Source organism: Anabrus simplex, chromosome X (genome assembly GCF_040414725.1).
Source record: "Anabrus simplex isolate iqAnaSimp1 chromosome X, ASM4041472v1, whole genome shotgun sequence".
NCBI classification, from domain to species: Eukaryota; Metazoa; Arthropoda; class Insecta; order Orthoptera; family Tettigoniidae; genus Anabrus; species Anabrus simplex.
This window is the reverse complement of record NC_090279.1, coordinates 168,449,236-168,467,269: the sequence shown is the minus strand read 5'-3', so window position 1 is coordinate 168,467,269 and position 18,034 is coordinate 168,449,236. Positions and strand designations below refer to the sequence as shown.

At 41.3% G+C, this 18,034-nt stretch overlaps 2 non-coding genes across 2 annotated transcripts; both read right to left on the bottom strand.

The window, feature by feature from the left end:
* Positions 1 to 9,158: 9,158 nt before the first annotated feature.
* Positions 9,159 to 9,240, bottom strand: TRNAS-UGA (transfer RNA serine (anticodon UGA)). The gene has a single exon. It is a non-coding gene; the product is annotated as a tRNA-Ser (tRNA).
* A 3,475-nt stretch (positions 9,241 to 12,715) lies between these two features.
* Positions 12,716 to 12,797, bottom strand: TRNAS-UGA (transfer RNA serine (anticodon UGA)). The gene has a single exon. It is a non-coding gene; the product is annotated as a tRNA-Ser (tRNA).
* Positions 12,798 to 18,034: the final 5,237 nt, after the last annotated feature.

Here is an 18,034-nt window from a genome sequence, read left to right as displayed (position 1 = left end):
AATATACATCTCGAGTCATGAGCAATCTCATGAGAACAGCAAACAATGTGGATTGGAACTACACAAAATCAAAATCATATAGATGGCAAAATATACATTCAAAGAAACAAAACATGATATCATATTTTCCAGGGTTCAACAAGGAAAGCATGCGGCATTCACGCAACTCGCATCCATTCAAATCCTCAACGAAAATAAAAGGAAACATAATTAGACGTTATGCAACACTTCCTGTTCAACACAGGTTCCGGAAAAATAATTACCTGATACAAAATCAATTAAAAAGTGACAGAGTAGGCTTTACCTTTCAACACCTATTTCAACGTTGTAACCTGGAAGAGATGACATGTCACAAATATTCCTCAGCGCGGTTATATCATAAAAGAAAATCCGGAACAAACGTCGCAATATAAAAATCTCGTCAACTGCCACAACAGTAGAGACATGGACAGAAACAATAAAATCACGAATAAAACTCTCCTCGGTAGACAAACATATCACCCTCGCCAACACACGGCGGAATGGCTCAAAGTGGAGATCGACGTCTCCCAAAATAAAGCAGCAATAGCAAAATTACAGGGTCCAACCCTTTACACACGCTGCTCAACAGTCTACCCGAGGGAAGTCACGCAATCAAGAAAATGCAGGCCATTCAGATGAGGAACGCGTCCTCTTACTCAAATCACACAAAATAATATCTCATGTCCTAAAGTAGCGTAAAACTGAAGAAATATGAAGGACGTCGTCTAACATTCGCTCGCATGAAAGAAACACGACCGTGTTCGTCACAAATCAAAGCACTCGCGCACAAAGTAAACATGAAAAATGAAGTGGCCAACTCTGTAATAAATATGTTAAACTGAAACTAAGAAATTGCCACATTGACAATCGATCATGTCTGAACATCGGAAAGTTACTGAAATATCTCAATCCCACATCGCGAGAAACTCATATGGATAATAATAATAACAACACATTTTACAGAAATTTTATTCTAATATTCGGAACCCGTGAATCAATTACTAATTTACAACCTAGATATACAAAATAGTCGTGAAAATGACGCTAACAACTTCGTGGATCCACACTCCACCGTCTTACACACTCTCATTCACTCATCATGCAATAAATCCCAAAACGTGACGGCATGTTTCCGTACAATTTGAGCTCCCATTAATAATACATTAATCTGGTCCTTCCTGACTTTAATTTGAATCCTTATTTACAATTACAATTAAGCCTCGAGACGTACACAGCGTATCAAACATCAAAGCAAACAAATAAAAAATATATACGAGGCTAAAATAAGAAACTGACTCGTAAAGAAAAGACGCTAACCACTCAGCTAAATAAATCAGAATAAAATGTAAGACAGCAAGCTGCGACCTCATGCAAATGGTCCACATTTATGTTACAATTTATATTTACATTAAGGAGCTTCCTATCATTTACTTTAAATGGGACGTAGTCCTTCCAAACCAAGCTACATCTACAGAAATTAAATATCAAACTAACCTATCCCCTTTTGCAACATTAAGCACGTTCACACTCACAGAATTACATTAAAAACTCTGTACTCATCTGTTATGTTGGCTCATGGCCGCTCGTCCTCAGGAGACAGCCGATTCCATCTTGCTTTTTACCCCGCCATATCGATGATAATGCTGCCTTCAGAAAAGACTTGGATCAGTCCTTTTGTCTCCATCGAGGGATAGAAAGGTGATGCCGTATTTTCCGTTGCTGCTTCTGCTTCAGGATGTCGTCGTCTAAAACATCCCCTCGTTCACGATGTAGAAATTAGGTCAAGATCAACCGGCCAGTTTCAAGAATACTACTGCCGGGGGTAAATTCCACCGACCGTGAAACCAGTTCCCATTCATTCGCGGAACCGCTTCTCTTATCTACTCCCGTAACTAGGTCAAACATTTCCCATATTATAAACAGCTGAACTGAAAATGGTAAAGTTTATGTCCTCGGAAAACGATTTAAACAGGCAGGCTACTATGCCCTTTGAAATAATTAAATGGAACTGTTCTCTCCCTTTGGTAATAGTAAGTTAAATGCCATTCTCCCAGTATTAGAAAACTTGAGTATATCAAATGTAGACTGAGCGTCTTCCAACCAAATCTTACGAGTCCCCACACGATCGCTCGCGTAAATAAAAAACTTCTTCTTACGATGTTACCTGCACAGAATCTCGCCGAATAATAGGGTAACTAACTGACGTGGTCATCTTTTTTATTAACTCGTCCTCGAAGACGCCGTCGTATCATCGATTGGGGCCATCTTTTCCCTAGACTAATGCCTAGCCATATCGACGGTGGCTCTATCGTTTCATTGGCTCGACGCATCACGTACCTGACGCTTACTTCAAACATTTCTTATAAGCGACCCTAGCCTCACGCCCGGGCATCCGAAATGTTGTCCGTTGGAATTCTATTGTTCCCTTGTTCGGCTTTATGTGCGTCATGTCGAAATTCCACCTTCCAAACTTAGCTGGTGAGCAAACAAATCCGAGCTCCAAGCTCCCTGCAGAAATTGCGACATGTGCTGCTGAATGTAGATGTTTCCTGCCAGTTACTAGCACTTAATAAAATGAAATATTCTCTGTACATTCGAATAAAGGGCTCACTCTCTATCATAATAAAGACACTGTTACAAGTGAATTATATTGATATTCAGATTGCAGTACAATACAAAATCTTACATGAAAATACTGAACAAGAACAATACGTTCAAGGACAACAGTATTATGGAAAGTTCAGTTTACAATCTAACATACAACTTTCGTGGCTTCTTAGAAAATAGATTCAAGAGATCTACAATTATGTTTCTGAATGTTTACTTAGTTTATGATTAGTTTCTGTTTATTTTATTTTTGTAAAATTTCCATGGGGGTGTGTAACCCCCAGTAACACCCCTCTGGCTACCTACTCAAAGCACATTATGAGGGAGGTGCTGGAAGACTGGGAAGGGGGCAATCGAGTAGGAGGAAAGACGATCAGCAACCTGAGGTATTTATGTACGTAGGCTGATGAGCAAAGACTGAGACTGATTTTTTCCTGTAGCTTCCATGATTGTTTCCTATTTGTGACATAAATATTTGAAAAGAGCGGATTTTTATCTATAATGCCCGTAGGCGGCAGCACTCTCGTTTCGCTAGGTTGGTAGTAATGCTCTATTGTGTAGACGCTACGTGCATTTCGCATACCAGACAATGGAGGTGACAGCATGCACTTCCCTCTCATACTACTGTTACTACACGTCAGTATTGCCTACACTGAGGGAGCACATTGCAAATAAACGACCAGAACTTTCTTGGACTGGGTGGCGACTTCATCATGACAATGCATGGCCTCACGTGGGATTCGAACCCACTATCTCCCGGATGTAAGCTCACAGCTGCGCGCTCCTAACCACACGGCCAACTCGCCCGGTACGCGAATTATTACTATAAAGCATGGTGTTCATTACAAGTTAACAACAGTTATCACAATCAAAGATAAAATTCTACCATGTAATGTCATATCGCGATACTCTTAAGTTACAGAATAATCCCGATGCTGAAACATGCATCACCCCAAACAAATGTTCAGAAGGAACCAACAACACTTTGATCCGAGGGATCTTACGTTACGTCCTGAAGGAACACAACCGCGAAATGCAGGAAAACATTAATTCATTATGCATTTAGAAGAAATGCCAAACACTGAAGTCAAAGAAAAGTGATAAGTTACTTGAAAATATTCTTACTAAACCAATTTTCCGGTTATAAACGATCATGTCGTTAAGTTTGTTGAATTACAAGAGCACACTATAACACAAATGAAAGAAATCTTTCCAATTTTCTATAACTACGACTACCATTACAAATCTGTCTACCTACACTTGTCCCATTAAGCTAAACTAAAAGTGATCGGTAGATCAACGTCTCACCTGATATAAAGTGAAATAACGAAAAATGAAAATAAAATATGTATATTAATAGCTGACGAATCGAAACCTCATACGTAGTGTAAATCCTACATAAATGAACTAAGTGTCAGTAATCGGCACTATCATAAGATACCGGATATCCGAACAAATAAATCTAAAAGTAAAGAAAAAAGTGAATAGAAACGAAAGTTCGTCGAACTTGAACACGCGCGGCTAAGCAGTAATGATCAGTCTCCATTAGCTACGCTTTCACGTGGGACAACCCTCATATTCATGCCACTACTGATGCAACGCTGTTATGGGATCACTTTCTGGCTAGTAAGAATTATGCCGAAATATGGCCTGAATAATACCTGCTAACACTCTTCACATACTTATCCACTACTGCAAACATTAACATCGTTCAAGTCGATTCGCAAAAATGACTAACCTATGACTTGACTAATCCTGTCGTTGAGCCTACGTAGTGTCTACACATCCTTAAATTATATAATACACGCCGCATCCTAAACCTATCGTTGAGCCAACGTTAGGTTGTCTACACATCAATAACACTGTCAGGCGAAATCGAAACTTTAATCACAATCCCGAATATTTAAATCTAATCCTCGTTGAAACTCTAACACAATGAAATGAAACTCGCCACAGAATCAATCAATCAATACTGATCTGCATTTAGGGCAGTCGCCCAGGTGGCAGATTCCCTATCTGTTGCTTTCCTAGCCTTTTCCGAAATGATTTCAAAGAAATTGGAAATTTATTGAACATCTCCCTTGGTAAGTTATTCCAATCCCTAACTCCCCTTCCTATAAATGAATATTTGCCCCAGTTTGTCCTCTTGAATTCCAACTTTATCTTCATATTGTGATCTTTCCTATTTTTATAAACGCCACTCAAACTTATTCGTCTACTAATGTCATTCCACGCCATCTCTCCGCTGACAGCTCGAAACATACCACTTAGTCGAGCAGCTTTTCTTCTTTCTCTCAGTTCTCCCCAACCCAAACTTTGCAACATTTTTGTAACGCTACTCTTTTGTCGGAAATCACCCAGAACAAATCGAGCTGCTTTTCTTTGGATTTTTTCCAGTTCTTGAATCAGGTAATCCTGGTGAGGGTCCCATACACTGGAACCATACTCTAGTTGGGGTCTTACCAGAGACTTATATGCACTCTCCTTTACATCCTTACTACAACCCCTAAACACCCTCATAACCATGTGCAGAGATCGGTACCCTTTATTTACAATCCCATTTATGTGATTACCCCAGTGAAGATCTTTCCTTATATTAACACCTAGATACTTACAATGATCCCCAAAAGGAACTTTCACCCCATCAACGCAGTAATGAACTGGAATCTGGAAATATAACTGTGTCCATTTCTTACGATAAAGCGTGAAATAGAAATTTAAACATGTCCGAATAGTTTAATCCATTCTTCAATACAATCTCAGCACATGAAGCGAAGTTCGGTAAATAAAATCAAACTCAACTTTCGTCTGATTTTACGCAATATCGCTGAAAACAGTAATCACCACCATCACGATATTCACGGTATAACTGAAGCGTGAGGCTCCAAACGGCCTATCATCTCAACGTTCCAAACATGTATCAGCGTGAACTGTCCAGTGAAGTAACTTTCTAACAATCTACTCAAGCTAAACTCTCATTCTAAAAAGTCCATTTTTCACACCCGCAATGTTTCTAGTCAGCGATAATCTCGTCTTGTAAAAATACAGAATAGAATTCGATTTACAATAATCAAGTATTACCTTGATCGTGTGTCAGAATGTACTGTGTTCGTGAGGTCGGCTATCAAAAGAATGCACTTTGTTAGTACCACATAGACTCGTCACTGGGACTTAATTGCCAAAACCTATGTTCTCATATAAAATAGTAATCATGGGAGAACATCAACTTGTAATTGAAAATAGGCATTACAAATCATGGGAGAACATCAACTTGTAATTGAAAATAGGGGTTACAACGCACTCACTTGGCTTTGACCACCATTAAATTTGTCAACTGTTCTGGATTGTTTACAGGACATCGTCATCTTACACAGCCTGTCTCAGAAATATTACATCTTAACATACACCCTGTCATACAAATTCTTCTCCGTCGTAAAACAGGGCTTCTTATCCTCAGCCTCCTATTCATCATACATCACTCATAAAATACAGGCTTACTCTGCCTTTAACATTTTCCTAACTATTCTCATATTATTTCATTTCCGTTACAATCCATTTCTTCCTGTTTGAAATTTTTGTCAAATACAAGTAATCCCATGACCAACAACTTAATAAGAATCTCACAGTTAACTTCTTTACGTTTTTCTGACCTCATGAGCAAAATAGCATACCGCGGTTTTCTGTATCACAAATACACGGTGTCACAAAATTTCAGTTTTCAAAAATAACTGCCGACTTTATCAGACTTCACTGGATTTCGGTATAAATCGCAAATCTCGCTTGACGTTACTGCTGTATACCAAATTTTTTCATCTCAAATTTATCCTGACGTTATTATTATTATTATTATTGGATAATTTGATATTTGACTTTATCACGCCCACAACGGCTATTTATCGTTATCATCATCGTAACTTTATCGGTCCGAACGTTATTTCATTGATTTTCATTACAATATTCAAAACTTCACCTATTACATTTTTCTAAATAAATTTAAACGCATTTTTAAGTCTCACACACTGACATGAATAATAGACACTTCGCCTCGACATGGCAATACACTTAGTTGTTACACACAACACATATTAATTTAATGGGAAAAGTATACACATTTCTAACTACAAAATATGATATTCAAATTAGGCAGACCTTGTAACTGCGTCGTAGCCATCGGACTATCCTAGCTACATTTTTGCCAGCTCTCCTCACTTAGCCATTTATGGTCGAGGAAAACATCATTCTCTTGTTATATGACTTATGCTTACACAGATTCTACACTTTAATTGATCTAACACACGTAAATAACAAATTATTCTAGATATATACAATATGTACAACCGTCTCGTTTCGTGCCGAGCACTCAACTGCTTATGGGAGCTTCCAATTCTCCTTTCGCCAGGTGGTTAAAAGATATGAAATCGAAGCTAATCTCGGCCAGTCTACAGCTCTCCTAACGATTACCAAAATACACAGTAATTCACGAAAGCTATCTATGAATTCGCTGTTCCCATTTGAGAAGTTTAGGAATTCTCTAGTGATTCAATTAACACTTTTATTTTGCCATTTTTACCACTTGGTAAAATAGTCTATCTCGAGCCAACTAACTCAATAAATATCCCAAGTCCAGTGAAGGAACAGTTGCTGTTACCCAACGCAGGTTCATCCTCGCGAACGATTACAAAGTGAGTGTGACTACTGTCCGGAGGTGGGGATATTTATAGCTTTTCTAGTGACGCTATACTTGTCATGATGTATTGTGGTGTAATCATACAATTTGATAACCACTGGACCGATTTCTTTGAGACTCACCCTAAAAATTCCACGTAATTTCCAAGTCATGATGGTATTGTTTACTGATTTTTCCCGTGCCTTTAACGGGCGTAATTAATTAATTTTGTGTAGGTGATTTCGCACACAGTTTGATTGCGTGGCTTTGACACGTGTTTCTACTCTGCAGGTATGGATGCCAATTTTTCTCCAGGCCTAATTAAACACATTTCCACCCTGTGGACTTTAGCTTCATTAAATATTTCTTAAAATTCTTAATTATGTATGTCTTGGTTAATGATAATGCCGAAATCTCTCGCAATGAAGGTTTATTATATGGAAGTTAATTATTTATTACCCGAGGTCAGCCGAAGTGTTCCGACCCCGTTCTCATGCCACGAAATTTGGGATAAGCTTGCAATAAAGAATTATGTTTGCACTCATAGTTGCATCCAACGGCCGTAGCCATGTTGAAACACCGGATCCCGTGAGATCTCCGAAGTTAAGCAACATTGGGCGTGTTCGAGAAGTGGATGTGTTGCCACGCGCTGTTGGTGGGGGTAAGGGAATGGAGGAGCGGAAAGGAACTGGCCACCCTACCGTACGTAAACTCCGGCTCAGGTACACCTCTGGGGAGGTTCGGACCTGCCTTCGGACAGAACACACCCTTACCTTACCATTGTTGCATCTTGTAGTTGCAATTTTCTGGTTGCAATATTTAGCAGGGTAATTGTGGGTTCAATACCTCGGCCACTTTCATATTGTCAAAGCCAAGGGGGACATTGTGACAGATCAGTGGTAGTAACAAATTTATTCTAATCCGTACCAGAAGACATAGTGCACTGTAAACACTACATCTCGCCAGCAAAGGCATCATCAACCTGAGGTATGCAAACGATACCCTCATCATAGCATCGAGTGCCAGGGAGGGGGAGATTATCATGGACCGGCTCACAAGGGCCAAAGGGGAGTGTGGAATGGAGATCAACATTGGCTGCGGTTATAATCGTTGACCGGACAATCAACAACTTACCACACCTGAGACAAATAGGAGGCTTTGGGGGTGGTGAGCAGATATGTTTATCTCGGTGTCCGAATAACGAGCAATGGGGGCTGCACGAATGAGGTCAGGAAAGCTATACCTACTCTTTTACTCATCTCTTCCTACTTGTCAAAAAAGTTCAATTTCTTGCTGAACACCAGTGCCAATTGTGAGTCTAGCTACTACTATATAAAGGACTTTGCGCGCAAGTTATTTTCTTGCTTGAGGTTTTACGTCGCACCGACACAGGTAGGTCTTATGGCGACGATTGGATAGGAAAGATCTAGGAGTTGGAAGGAAGTCTCCGTGGCCTTAATTAAGATATAGCCCCAGCATTTACCTGGTGTGAAAATGGGAAACCATCTTCAGGGCTGCCGGCAGTGGAATTCGAACACACTATCTCCCGGATGCAAGCTCACAGTCACGCGCCGCTAACCGCACGGCCAACTCGCCCGGTTCCCGTAAAGTTTAAAGTCATACCTAATTTGATGATGGAAGAAGCGGGCCAGTTTATTTCCGAGGGATCCACTAACTAACTGATTATGTTACATTCTGTCAGCCCAAATCAGAAGAAAACACAAACTAGCACGTGCGTCATATTCATAAACAGACGATCAAGCGCTGCAGTGATTTAGTGATCTGCTCCATAAGCGAATTACTAAATTGATTCATACGCTAAAGTTTGAATGTTCCAACCCACTTGCAAACAATTGAAAATTTCCGCTGCGGACAGGATTCGAACCTGTGCGGGTAGAACCCATTGGATTTCAAGTCCAACTCCTTAACCACTCGGACACCGCAGCACACAGCGTTGTACTTATGCAGTGTGATAGATTAATGCATGTATACATACATTATAGACTGTTATGCCTTTCAGCGTTCAGTCTGCAAGCCTCTGTGAATTTACTAAACGTCACCACAATCCCCTATTTACAACTAGTGCTGTGGCCTCATTTAGTTCTATACCTCTTATCTTTAAATCGTTAGAAACTGATTCTAACCATTGTCGTCTTGGTCTCCCTCTACTTCTCTTACCCTCCATAACAGAGTCCATTATTCTTCTAGGTAACCTATCCTCCTTCATTCGCCTCACATGACCACACCATCGAAGCCGGTTTATGCGTACAGCTTCATCCATCGAGTTCATTCCTACATTAGCCTTTATTTCCTCATTCCGAGTACCCTCCTGCCATTGTTCCCACCGTTTTGTACCAGCAATCATTCTTGCTACTTTCATGTCTGTTACTTCTAACTTATGAATAAGATATCCTTAGTCCACCCAGCATTCGCTCCCGTAAAGGAAAGTTGGTATGAATACAGACCGATGTAAAGATAGTTTCGTCTGGGAGCTGACTTCCTTCTTACAGAATACTGTTGATCGCAACTGCGAGCTCGCTGCATTAGCTTTACTACACCTTGATTCAATCTCACCTACTAGATTACCATCCTGGGAGAACACACAACCTAAATGCTTGAAATTATCGACGTGTTCTAGCTTTGTATCAGCAATCTGACATTCAATTCTGTTGAATTTCTTACCTGCTGAGATCAATTTAGTCTTCGAAAGGCGAATTTTCATACCATACTCATTGCACCTATTTTCAAGTTTCAAGATATTAGACCGCAGGCTTTCGGTACAATCTGCCATTAAGACCAAGTCGTTAGCATAGACCAGACTGCTTACTACATTTCCACCTAACTGAATCCCTCCTTGCCACTTTACTCCTTTCAGCAGATGATCCATGTAAACAACGAACAGCAAAGGTGAAAGATTACAGCCTTGTCTAACCCTTGTAAAACCTGAACTGTCAATTCTCACTGAAGCCCAATTGTCAACATAAGTGCCTTTGATTGATTTTAATAATCTACCGTTAATTCCATAGTTCCGCTTGTATGGCGAACATCTTTTCCCTCGGTACCCTGTCATATGCTTTCTCTAGACCATACTTACTTAATCTGTTTTCCCTCCAGGTTTGGCTTTTTCCTCGGACTCAGCGAGGGATCCCACCTCTACCGTCTCAAGGGCAGTGTCCTGGAGCGTGAGACTTTGGGTTGAGGATACAACTGGGGAGAATGACCAGTACCTCGCCCAGGCGGCCTCACCTGCTATGCTGAACAGGGACCTGGGCGGGGGATGGGGAGCTTGGAAGGGGTAGACAAGGAAGAGGGAAGGAAGCGGCTGTCGCTTTAAGTTAGGTACCATCCCGACATTTGCCTGGAGGAGAAGTGGGAAACCACTTCTAGGATGGCTGAGGTGGGAATCGAACCAACCTCTACTCATTTGACCTCCCGCCTTTGGCCACAGGGGTCCCGGGTTCGATTCACGGCAGGGTAGGGAATTTTGACCATCGTTGTTTAATTTCTCTGGCACGGGGGCAGGGTGTATGCGTCGTCTTCATCATCATTTCACCCTCATTATGACGCGCAGGTCGCCTAAGGGAATCAAATTGAAAGACCTGTACCTGGTGAGCCGAACATGTTCTCGGACACTCGAATAAGAAACTGAATAAGATAGGATAGGGGTCACGCCTAAGGACGCCTGGTTCTGTAAATGCTTTTTTGTTTTTTGTTTTGTTTTGCTATTTGCTTTACGTCGCACCGACACAGATACTGTAGGTCTTATGGCGCCGATGGGATAGGAAAGGTCTAGGAGTGGGAAGGAAAGGGCCGTGGCCTTAATTAATGTACAGCCCCAGCATTTGCCTGGTGTCAAAATTGGGTTCTGTAAATGAACAACTTGTCGAGATCTGAGGAACAGTTTCCTATGTTTGAGAGATGCAATTTTGGGCCAGAAGAAGAAGAAAACTGAGTAGGCCTACGCACAAGAAAATACAGACTATTTTAGGAATCGTTAACATCAAGAGGGTAGACATCCATCGTACCGACTGGAACAGTTATACGCAGCACAAGAAGCCACCTTTGGTAATTTAATTAACACAATGCACACCAAAAATAAATAATACTGTGAGCGCGTGGGTTCAACAGTATAGCATTTCCTTTTCTTCTGATCGCAACATGTTAACGCACTCCATTGTCGAGATCTAACAAGGAGATGAAAGCAGATTTGCGTATCCCAACTGTTCGATCTCAAATAAACAAATGAAATGGCGTATGGCTTTCAGTGCCGGGAGTGTCCGAGAACAAGTTCGGCTCACCAGGTGCAGGTCTTTTGATTTGACACACGTAGGCGGCCTGCGCGTCGTGATGGGGATGAAATGATGAAGACGACACACACCCAGCCCCCGTGCCAGAGAAAATAACCAATGATTGTTAAAATTTCCAACCCTGCCGGAAATCGAACCCGGGACCCCTGTGACCAAAGGCCAGCACGCTAAACATTTAGCCGTGGAGCCGGACTTATCCAAATTAATTAGCGATGGCGGGGTTCACACCCAAAACAGATAATTTTTTCCCCCGACAGTGCAGGTAACAGTGATTTTCCGACTCATCAGTACTCCTTGGAAGAGGATGAGTAAAAGAATATAGTTTTCACTCTGGGCCTCACATCTACTTGTCGATAACACACATACAAAGAAAGTGTCAATTCTTTGCTGAATATCAGCGCCACTTGTGAGTCTAGGTACTACGCGCTCTTACCTTCTTCTTCATCTGTTAACCCTCCAGGGTCGGTTTTTCCCTCGGACACAGCGAGGGATCCCACCTCTACCGCCTCAAGGGCACTGAACAGGGGCCTTGCGGAGGGATGGGAAGATTGGAAGGGACAGGCAAGGAAGAGGGAAGGAAGTGGCCGTGGCATTGAGTTAGGTACCATCCCGGCATTTGCCTGGAGAAGTGGGAAACCACAGAAAACCACTTCCAGGAAGGCTGAGGTGGGAATCAAACCCACCTCTAGTCAGTTGAACTCCCGAGGCTGAATGGACCCCGTTCCAATTCCAACCCTCATACCACTTTTCAAATTTCGTGGCAGAGTCGGGATTCGAACCCGGACCTCCAGGGGTGGCAGCTAATCACGCTAAGCACCACACCGCAGAGGCGGACCGCGCACTTACCACCTACTTTAAAGCTTTCACCGTGAAGTTTAAAGTCATATCTAATTTGATGACGGATGAAGCGGGCCAGTTTATTTCCGAGGGATCCACTAACTGATTATGTTACACCAAATCAGAAGAAAACACTAACTAGCACGTGCGTCACATTCATAAACAGACGACCAAGAGCTGCATTGATTTGCTGATCTGCTCCATCATCTAATTACTGACTTGTTCCATATGCTAATGTGTGAATGTTCCGACCCTCTTTCAAACAAGTTAAAATTTCCGCTGCGGACAGGACTCGAACCTGTGCGGGTAGAACCCATTGGATTTCAAGTCCAACTCCTTAACCACTCGGACACCGCAGCACATAACGTTGTGTATCAAGTCAATCAGTATTGATCTGCATTTAGGGCAGTCGCCCAGGTGGCAGATTCCCTATCTCTTGCTTTCCTAGCCTTTTCCTAAATGATTTCAAAGAAATTGGAAATTTATTGAACGTCTCCCTTGGTAAGTTATTCCAATCCCTAACTCCCCTTCCTATAAATGAATATTTGCCCCAGTTTGTCCTCTTGAATTCCAACTTTATCTTCATATTGTGATCTTTCCTATTTTTATAAACGCCACTCAAACTTATTTGTCTACTAATGTCATTCCACTCCATCTCTCCGCTGACAGCTCGAAACATACCACTTAGTCGAGCAGCTTTTCTTCTTTCTCTCAGTTCTCCCCAACCCAAACTTTGCAACATTTTTGTAACGCTACTCTTTTGTCGGAAATCACCCAGAACAAATCGAGCTGCTTTTCTTTGGATTTTTTCCAGTTCTTGAATCAGGTAATCCTGGTGAGGGTCTCATACACTGGAACCATACTCTAGTTGGGGTCTTACCAGAGACTTATATGCCCTCTCCTTTACATCCTTACTACAACCCCTAAACACCCTCATAACCATGTGCAGAGATCTGTACCCTTTATTTACAATCCCATTTATGTGATTACCCCAATGAAGATCTTTCCTTATATTAACATCTAGATACTTACAATGATCCCCAAAAGGAACTTTCACCCCCATCAACGCAGTAATTAAAACTGAGAGAACTTTTCCTATTTGTGAAACTCACAACCTGACTTTTAACCCCGTTTATCAACATACCATTGCCTGCTGTCCATCTCACAACATTTTCGAGGTCACGTTGCAGTTGCTCACAATCTTGTAACTTATTTATCACTCTATAGAGGATAACATCATCCGCAAAAAGCCTTACCTCCGATTCCACTCCTTTACTCATATCATTTATATATATATAAGAAAACATAAAGGTCCGATAATACTGCCTTGAGGAATTCCCCTCTTAATTATTACAGGGTCCGATAAAGCTTCACCTACTCTAATTCTCTGAGATCTATTTTCTATGCAGTGTGATCGATTATTGCAACATATATTATTACTAGTATTATTGTTAATATTAGATGACGCGTGCTTCTCCGCAACATTCCTTATAAATAGGTCAGAAAACTCGTCTTGTCTTGAAATGTTTGTCGCAAACATATTGTTTTTGCTGCCCTTTTCAATAGTTTTATGAACATTTAATACCGGTAATGTAGTTTATAACACTTCATTCCATGTTATATTCTTTGTGCTTCGACCATTCGTCCGTATCTGGATCTTAATATTTTCAAACGATCTTGCTCGAGATAGTGCAAGAAACAATTGACCGTGAGTGAATACCGGTTCGGGTAGGTAGATTACCCACGTTTTCAAGAGTTAATCCCTGCGCTTTATTAATGGTCATACAGAAGGCTAGTCGCCTAGGTACCTTCCCGTCTGTACGTGCGTAGACTGTTTTGTCTTAACAGCATGTAAGTTATTAGGAAAGTTCTGCCATCTGTTGAGTATTTTCAGAAGCTTGGGAAGGTTAGATAATCAAAGAGTATCTAGTCGAGAATAGTTCCTTCCATTATCAAACGAAGTGCATACTCTCTGGCTTCACAGGTAGCAATCAAACATGGCTGCATGCGATATCTATATATATAAAATAAGAGTTTTGTCTGTACATTGCTCAGAATTTGAAAAGAATGATATTTCTGTATCGGTCATGTCCATAGTAACAAAAAAATGTACTTTTTACTTTTCCGTCATGCTTTCTGTCTGTCTGTCTGTCTGTCTGTCTGTCTGTCTGTCTGTCTGTCTGTCTGTCTGTCTGTCTGTCTGTCTGTCTGTCTGTCTGTCTGTCTGTCTGTCTGTCTGTCTGTCTGTCTGTCTGTCTGTCTGTCTGTCTGTACACGCATCACGAGAAAACGGCTGAAGTTAATTTAATGAAAATCGGTATGTAAAGTCGGGGGATGAGCCGCTACAATCTAGGCTATAAATCATTTTATTCACGCTGAGTGAAATGGTAGTTTAGGGGAAGGCCTTAAATTTAATTATCGAATATTTATATTATGAGTAGTCCTATCGATAAATCTATATAACTAAAGTTATATAGAATTCAATTTCCTATCATTTATGTCTTATACATTTTTACCGTACCGGCTCTGATAACACAGATATTAATGAATTTGTATTTTTGTTGCTAAGTCCATATCAACGCCGAGCCACGAGAAAATGGGTAAACAGAATTTAATGAAAACCGCTATATAGAGTCGGGGAATAAGAAACTACAGTCTAAGCTGTAAATAATTTCATTTTCCCGAGATGAAATGGTAGTTTAGGGGAAGGCGCCTGAAATTTAATTTTTAAATACCGGTACCTATCTTACTGGTGCTATCGAAAAGTACGGTACTTTATAACAAAAGTTATAGACAATACAATTTCCGATCATTTATGTTTCATTCAGTTTTACTATACCGACTATGATAAGAGTGGTATTTCAGAAGGCCTACAATATCCAAAGCGCATAACACTGATCAACAATAACTTTACATTGACCATTGTTTGTTGTGATGTTCTTCGTGCCGCTCAGCTCCGATAGATGGGATTACTACTGCGTACCGAGTATAACAGCCTGACTGAACATTGGCGGGAAATAGCTAGGGAGTTGGAAAACTTTCTCCTTTAGCATGCTATTCCTCTGGTTCATACATTTTCTGATACTGCAGGTACGTAACACACTGGTTCATCATAGCATTCGAGTTATTCAATCCCTACTCTGAGGCACTGATTGGAATGAGTAGTGTGCATATTTAATGGAATAATGCCAGAGGAGTGTTCATGGCAGTCTGCGAGCTGGTTGTTCCAGCTCTGGAACTTTGGACTGTTAGATCGGCACCGTAGTACTGTTCGTTGAAAATGAGAAAGTGTGCGGTTTTTCTTTTGATCGAGTATTTTATATGATAACATTGCTTTCGATCGCTACATTCCTACTGACGTTTTTGCAATCACCTATGTTGAATTCAGTTAGTAAAACCAAATGCTTTAATACACCAATACCGGACAGCTCTATCTCAACAGCATTGAGTCGAGTGCGAACAGCGATGGTGATGACATCTAGCGTGTTGGTGTGAACTGCATACTCGTCTATGCTAAAGTTGAAAGGAATGCACTACACTCAATGGAAATATTTTTGTTAAAATATTTTAATAATCATAATAATTAAGAATGAAATTTTAAAATATGAAATGCCTCTTTCACAAACCTCCAAACGAGCCGTGCCTTTCGCTATGTCTTGAAAATTAAAAGCAGCATTTGTTTGAGGATCCACCCATCCTCTGGGGGAAATATTTAACAACTACCTACTCTCTCCAGTTTTTCTAGCCTGGCGAAGGACTTTGTATGGACTTAGCCTAGTTTTGCGGCCGGATGCATTTCCTACCACCAATCGTATGTGGAGGGATATATATTCACTACCTCGTGTTTCTGTAGTTGTTTCTCGTGTGACATGTTGTATATATTTGAAGATGCGTGTGAATACGAACACAAACCCGTAGCCCCTGATCTACAGGAATTAACAGACGCGAATAAATTCTCCGACTCAGTCGGGAATCGTACCAGGGTCCTCTGAACCGAAGGTCAGTACGCTGACCTTTCCGTGGTGGTGATTATTTTTTAAGAGGAAGTACAACTGGCCAGCCATCCTCTATTAACACTAATCAGAAGGGAAATGGAAGAGATCCAACACTCCGAAAAATGAAGGTATCATAAAAACGGGTGCACGAAGCGCTAACCATTCAGCCAAAGCGCCAGAGCGGGCAGATAACTTAACAATGTCCACGATTTATTACAATTTGGGGAAAGAGAAGCTGTAATTAAGAAACAGGAGTCTGATCCATTATTTTGACTTCTTCTTATTCTTCTACTTCTGCTTCGATACGGCCGATCTTCCCGAATGCTACAGGAGAACTCAGCTCACGCTGCTCTCTCGTTTTCGCTGTACTTTGAATTTTCTGTTGTACCTCTGAAGACAGAAATACATAATATGTTTAACACATTGGGGTTACGGTGAGTGAACTAGGATGTTCTTGACAAAGAAGAAGTGTTCAGAATTTCCTAAAGTCTCTTTCACAAATTTATGCATTAAGAATTACCATACACACGTATTAATTAGTTGGACTGGTGCTCAAGCCTATGCCTGTAATACACTGAAATAATTGTCTTGCCCGCTTCTGTGGTGTAGTGGTTCATGTCATTAGCTAATACCCCCGGAGGCCCGGGTTCGATACCCGGCTCTGCCACGAAAATGAAAAGTGGTACGAGGGCTGGAACAGGGTCCTCTCAGCCTCGGGAGGTCAACAGAATAGAGGGGGGGTTCGATTCCCACCTCAGCCATCCTGGAAGTGGCCATCCTTCTCCAGGCAAATGCCGGGATGGTAGCCAACTTAAGGCCACGGCCGCTTCCTTCCCTCTTCCTTGTCTATCGCTTCCAATCTCCTTATGCCCCCGCAAAGCCCCTGTTCAGCATAGCAGGTGACACCACCTGGGCGAGGTACTGGTCATCCTCCCCAGTTGTATCCCCCGACCCAAAGTCTGAAGCTCCAGGACACTGCCCTTGAGGCGGTAGAGGTGGGATCCATGGCTGAGTCCGAGGGAAAAACCGACCCTGGAGGGTAAAAAGGGTAAAAAGAAGAAGAATTTTCTTACGCCGGGCTGAGTGGCTCAGACGGTTGATGCGATGGCCTTCTGGTCCAAATTTGGCAGGTTCGATCCTGGCTCAGTCCGGTGGTATTTGAAGGTGCTCAAATACGTCAGCCTCGTGCAGGTAGATTTACTGGCATGTAAAAGAATTCCTGCGGGACTATATTCCGGCACCTCTGCGTCTCCAAAAACCGTAAAAGTACTTACCGGGACGTAAAGAAAATTATTATTATTATTTTCCTACAGTAAAAAAAAATGACTGGATTCGAAACTCATGGCCTTCAATTTTCAATTTCAAGACTACCGCGATAACCATTACGCTACAGGCCCACAAGTTTTCGACTGTGAAATTTATAGTACTGTACAATGTGGACCCTCAAGTTTGAGTATACTAGAGTTCCATATATGTTAATATTATTGCCTTTACGTCCCACTAACATTTCAGTAGAGTATTTGATTGATTTTCTTAATATAAGGGTCATAGAATGTAACCTCAACAAAGATGCGAGGTCAATCAATACTCAATCAATACTG